The sequence below is a fragment of the Schistocerca americana genome, unplaced genomic scaffold (genome assembly GCF_021461395.2).
Source record: "Schistocerca americana isolate TAMUIC-IGC-003095 unplaced genomic scaffold, iqSchAmer2.1 HiC_scaffold_315, whole genome shotgun sequence".
Lineage (NCBI taxonomy): Eukaryota > Metazoa > Arthropoda > Insecta > Orthoptera > Acrididae > Schistocerca > Schistocerca americana.
The window spans coordinates 179,591-185,932 of NW_025726033.1; the positions used below are offsets into that span (position 1 = coordinate 179,591).

General features: G+C 61.4%; 1 non-coding gene and 1 pseudogene across 1 annotated transcript; both read left to right on the forward strand.

Annotated features, from left to right (window-relative positions):
• The first annotated feature begins 5,290 nt into the window (after positions 1-5,290).
• LOC124579898 lies at positions 5,291-5,489 on the forward strand. The gene has a single exon (XR_006973040.1). It is a non-coding gene; the product is annotated as a U2 spliceosomal RNA (small nuclear RNA).
• A 743-nt stretch (positions 5,490-6,232) lies between these two features.
• On the forward strand, positions 6,233-6,342 carry LOC124579887 (annotated as a pseudogene; the record flags this gene model as incomplete).

Genomic DNA, 6,342 nt, shown 5'->3' on the forward strand with positions numbered 1-6,342 from the left:
ACGGCGGTGGTTGCCACCCCCGCGTCGTGTGTACTGTGTGTGCGCACGCCGAGGAGGTCTGGCATCCCCCTGCCGACACGCTCCGCGACGTCAACCGCGTCGCCACGAGTGCCGAGCGCAAGTTCGGGAGGTGAAGGCAGCACGCTGCCGACGCCTGCCGCCGAACGCGTCGCTCCGGCCAGAGGCGCTGTGTCCGGCATGGGTCGCGGCTCGCCGCCGCCCGCGCCGGCCATTGCACCCAGTGGCGTACGCTGGCCACGTCGTGCGGCTGCCGCAGGCGCCTCCCGCCCGCCATCTGTCGGGAGCGTGGGTACCGGCCTGGGACTGCCGCCCGCATTCGCTACGCCGCCAACAGGTGGCTCTGCGGTGCGGGCGAACAGTGGCAGGCGGGCTGCCTCGCTCGCCGCGACCGTTGGTGTTGTCATTCACGGCGCAGCCGCGCCGCCGGTTGACGCACCAAAGGCCGCGCGCCCGGCGGATGCACCGGGTGGTGTGGTGCTTGTGCGGTCGCAGACGTACACGCGCCGCGTTCCCTCTGCCCTGCCGGCGGTTACGTCGAGTGACGCCCGTCACTCCGTCTCCGCTCAGGCAGGGAGTGCTATTAACCCAAAAGCTCCTGTTGCAGATCATGAGTGGCACGTAGTCACCCCACGGAGGGACAGACGCCGTGCTGCAGGACGCAGACCACCGCCCCCGGACCGACGGCGCATCATACCGCCCAGTCCGCGTAACAGTGGCCCGACGCGAGCCAACGCGCCTGGGCGGCCGGCGCGAGCTACACCTCGTGTATCTCGCGCCGGCGGCAGGGCGCGGGCGACCGCTGGGCCATCTGTTGGCGGCGCGGCGAACAACAGCCGCCGTGCGCTGGGCCCGAGCGCCAGGCCGGCGCGAGCTACACCTGGAGACGCCCGGCCGGCGCGGGCTACACCGGCCACCCCTACGACCACTGCGCCATCTGGTAGCGATCGTCGGGCACCCAGTCCGCGTAACAGCGGCCCGGGGCGAGCCGGCGCGTCCGGTCAGCCGGCGCGAGCTACACCCCGTGTTTCTCGCGCCGGCGGCGGGCGGCTGGCGACCGCCGGGCCATCTGTTGGCGGCGCGGCGAACACCAGCCGCGGTGCGCCCGACCCGAGCGCCAGGCCGGCGCAAGCTACACCGGCCCCTGCTGCTACCGCTGCGCCACCTGTCACCAGCGCGGCGATCGATAGCAGCACTGAGCGGCCCACGCCAGATGGCAGCACGGCACCACCACCGACGCAGACGACGGAGCGGCGCGACGTGAACGGAGGGACTGCAGCTGCGTCTCCGAGAACTGGCAGCAAGAAGAGGAGACGCCGACGCCGTAACACCCGGCCCAGTCCCAACCTCCCGCCGCAAGGCTCCCGTCCTACACCAGACCTGACAGGCCCCCCTGTACCCACCGAACAGGGCGCAACTGAGGCAGCTCCGCCCCCCCCTCCCCCGGCCGACGCTCGGCTAACGGAGAGGCAGCGGCGCTGGCTGGCGGCCCTGGAGAGCGTCCACAACCAACCGTGGGACGCATTCGTCGCGGCCGTCGAGGACTTCATCTCCGAGATCGCCGAGACGAAGCCACAACGCCAGGCAGCCGGAGGTCGACAGGATGGGCCACCAGCAGCAGCGCACCGCGGCCAGGGCCGCGCCGACGCTGCTGCCAATCCCCCTCCCCCTGCCCCTACACGCGGCCGCGGTGGGCGGCGCGGTGGACGTGGCGCACGGCGCGCGGCGGCCGCCGAGCGTCGGTACGACGCGAATGCAGCGTCTGAGATTCAGAAGCTGTACCGCGCGGACCGGCGCAAGGCGATGCAGCGCGTCCTTGGCGAGACGTCGCCGTACTGCCAAATCGATGGCAACGTGCTCACGGAGCACTTTAAGGTAATATACTCTAAATCCGACTTTTCCGTTACAGATGCACCAGCTGCTGTCCCGGACTTTGCCACCACCACGCCTCCTGATGTCAGCGAGGAGGTCCTGCTGCCGATCACACCTTCAGAGGTGCAACAGCGGCTCCAGAAGGCGAGCAATACTGCTCCTGGGGCAGACGGAGTCACCTACTCGGACCTGCGACGTGAGGATCCTGGCTGCCACGTGCTAGCTAAGATCTTCTCGCGCTGCTGGAATGAGCGGAAGACTCCGGTGCAGTGGAAAATATCCACTACCGTCCTCATCCACAAGAAAGGGGACGTCTCGGACGTGACAAACTGGCGGCCTTTAGCATTGAGCTCTACCATCTCTAAGCTCTTTGCTGCAATCGTTGCGGACCGCACTTCTCTCTGGGCAGAGCGGTTGAACCTGCTCTCCCCAGAACAGAAGGGCTTCCGCACGTTTGAAGGCTGCTACGAGCACAACTTCATTGTGCAGACGGCAATTGACGATGCAAGGCGCAGGGGAGGCCAAGCATGCTTTGCTTGGCTTGATCTGGCGAATGCTTTCGGTTCAGTGCCTCACGCTCACCTCCTTGGAGTACTGAGCAGGATGGGACTACCAGAGCAATTGCACCATCTAATTGCCGACATGTACGATGGTTGCTCCACCCGCGTCCGTACATCTGACGGACTAACGGAGGAGATAGAGATCCAGGCAGGGGTCAAGCAGGGCTGTCCACTGTCGCCCATCGTCTTTAATCTCGCGCTCGAGCCGATACTTCGCGCCGCAACCTCACTCAGAAATGAGTGTGGTATTCCGCTTAGCGGCGTCAGTGTGAGTGCACTGGCGTATGCGGACGATATCGTGCTTCTGGCGCGGGATTCAGAGGCGATGCAGACGCTCCTCAATGTTGTGGGCGAGGCGGCAACGTGGGCCGGGCTTACCTTCAAGCCGTCGAAGTGTGCCACGCTTCACATCCGCCGTCGGCAGACACTAGGCTCGGTATTCGCCCTGCAAGGGGGAGAACCAGCCGTGCTCGGTGCGGGTGACGCCTACCTCCATCTTGGCGTTCCCACCGGGTACAAAGTCACGCAGACGCCAACGGATGCGATCGCGGCAATTCGACGCGACTTGCAGCACCTGGACGCTTCCCTGCTGGCTCCCTGGCAGAAGATTGACGCTGTGCGTGTCTTTCTCCTCCCTAGGCTTGACTTTGTCATGCGGGGCGGAGCGGTACGCAAGGGGCCGCTGTCTGCACTCGACAAGGCAGTGAAAGCGGCTGTCAAATCATGGCTGTTCCTCCCACAGCGTGCGTCCACCGAACAGCTGTACCTCGCGCTGGGAGAGGGAGGATGCGGCCTGACGCCGCTCGCGGACGCTGCGGACATCTCGACGATCGTCCACGGCTTCCGCATGCTGCACTGCGACGACGCCACCGTCCGCGACATCGCCTGGGCCACACTAACTACGGCCGCGCGCCGCCGACTGGGGAGGGAGCCGAGTCGTTCCGACTTGGCCACCTACCTTAGCGGCAGCACTGAGGGTGACCTCGCACGCGACGGAGGTGACATCCAGTCACTGTGGACGCGCGTCAGGAACGCCACAAGGCGCCTAGCGCCGCGTGGCGTCACCTGGCGCTGGAGTGAGCTGCTTTCTGAGTTGCAGGTGGAGGTCGGCGGCCAACCCGCCATCGCTGACGACGCGGAACACGGCGGCATCGGAGGGGTGACGCAGCCGGCCACGGAGGGGGCGGCGCCTGGGACTACACGACACCTCGATGATGGCGGCGATGGACCGCAACACGATGATGACAGCGTGGGACGCACCGTCAACACTGGCGTCGAGCATGTCCGGGTGGGAGGGGGCGCCAAACGTCTTCTCTCGCGGACGCTCCGCGAGTGTCTGAGGCAGCGCCTGCGCAACCTCCTACTCAGGAAACCTGACCAGGGGAAGGTGTTCGAGTGTACCAGGGAGTCCACAGCGTCCAACCACTTCATAGCGGGAGGCAAATACACCCGCTTCGCAGACTGGCGCTTTATCCATCGCGCCAGGCTCGGAGTCGTGCCTCTGAACGGTTGTCGCCGCTTTGATGGGCGGGCAAACAACAACAAAGCCTGCCGACGCTGTGGCCACAACAACGAGACGCTCCCGCACGTGATCAACGCGTGCATGGTGCACTCAGCAGCCCTGCAGTATCGCCACAACGCGGTCCTCAACCGCCTCGCGACAGCAGTCGCTGGGCGGCCAAGGAGAGGAAACGCTGCTGTTCCTGACATCAGGATCAACCAAGCCGTCATAGGGGACAGCAGTGGGCTGCGTCCGGACCTCGTAATAACTGACGAGGCCGCTAAGACTGTGACCATCGTCGATGTGACAATCCCCTTCGAGAATAGGCGGATTGCGCTCGACAACGCTCGGCAACTGAAGAGGATAAAGTACGCCGACGTTGCGCGCGGATTAGCCGCTCGCGGCTATTCCGTCACTGTCGACGCCCTGGTTGTTGGCAGTCTGGGGGCGTGGGACCGCCAGAACGATGCAGTGCTTCGGCACCTAGGCATCGCTAGCCGCTACTGCCAACTGATGCGGCGGCTGATGGTGTCTGACACCATCAAGTGGTCCCGCGACATTTACGTGGAACACATTACTGGCCACCGCCAGTATGTGTCCCCCTAGACTGTGGCATGCTCTGACGTCAGGCTGCGAGACCCTCGAGACTGCAGTCGTCGGAGAACTTCGAGGTCGGTGCCTTCGTGACGTCGGCGTCGAGATTCTCCTCCACGACGCGGGACCTGCGGCGCTACACCATCTTCGCGCCGCACTGCAGCAGTGCCGAGTCAGTAGCGGTGCGTGCGGTGCTGCCTGGTGCCCCTCCCTCCGTGGTGTCCGCCGAATATGGCCCCCACCTCGGTTGGCGCGGTGCTAGGCGGCGCCAAACGTGTGCCTACTGCCCGGCAGTCTCCAGCCAGCGTGGGAAGCAACGCCCTCCTGCCACGACACCCCGGTGACGTCTGCCGCAAGGCGGACAGAGGGGAGAAGTCCGGCTGTGTGTGACCCGCCTGCGTGCGTGGCACACCAGCCGCTGGCAGCCGTGCATGTGCAGTGTGCTGTCAGGGCATGGAGAAGAATGTAATAAACAAAATAGATCCTAAACTAGCTCCAACCTTCCCCGTTCTGAAATTATCTAAGGCCGCGCCTACCGCGGGATTAATCTTAAGGTAATATACTTAAGCATCCGCGCCTAACGCGGCCTTCCAATATTTAAGTAGTGGGCTTAACCCACGAGTTAGAATAAGGTTCAATTACTTAAGTGCGGTTAGAACCGTTTTTCTAAATTTTATTTTATCTAAACTTAACAAACTTGTAAAACTCGCATTGTATAGAGTCATGAATATTTTTTCTTAAATTTATACTTCTTAAAACTGTAACTAAGAATTATCTCGGAAAATAAAAATCTGTTCTTATCAGCTTAATATCTGATACGTCCTGCATCGCAGGACCAGAATATTAAACTCATTTTTGGCTCATGACGGAGTGCTAGGGGCTTGCTCCACCTCTGTCGCGGGTTGGCCCGGCATTGCAGTACCGCCGGGATCGGCCCACCTAAAATTAATTAAAACACAGACTGAAATGAGTTAATATTCTGCAGTGATCAGATATTCCGCTGGTAGCAAAACTTGTTGTAGTTGTCGATTTGCCCAGTAGTTAGCTGCTTACACACCACGATTTCTTGTAATTAATTTAACATTATCTTACGTAATTTATTTATTTATTTTTTTTTTTTTTTTTTGCGGTTAGCTGGACCGCTCTTGCAGCCGCATTACACTAGGCTGGTTATTTATGTGGGCACAGAAGGGTGCCTTCGGATGCCTCGTTGGCGTCACATATGGTCCGGCCACAGATAATTTTAATTAAATTTTTTGGAGTTATATCCTTAGCTCCTCGCGAACGTCGTCGTCGTCGCCGCACGCACGCAGAATGCGTGTGCACACACACACGTATGCAGTAGGCGGTGGACGATGCAAGCACTCGGCTAGGTGTAGCTCGCGCCAGCCTCGCGCCGATGTAGCTCGCGCCGCCCTGGAGCTGCTGTGGGGCGGACTCACGGCTTCTCCACTGCCCTGGCAGCTAGCGGCGTACAGATGGGAGTCGCAGTTTACTCTTGGACATGGAGGGTAGTACTGGGCTGTTGACGAGTGCTCTCGTGAATTGTCGATCCTTCCTGTTCTTGCTTTTGCGATGTTTTCGACGGTCGCCTGTTGCCATATCGGCCCGTACCACCGTTTGTCACTCCCACAAGTGGAGCGCACACGCTGCAAGCATTTAGGCCCTTCCACTGCGGTTTTTCCTTATCGCTTCTCGGCCTTTTGGCTAAGATCAAAGTGTAGTATCTGTTCTTATCAGCTTAATATCTGATACGTCCTGCATCGCAGGACCAGAATATTAAACTCATTTTTGGCT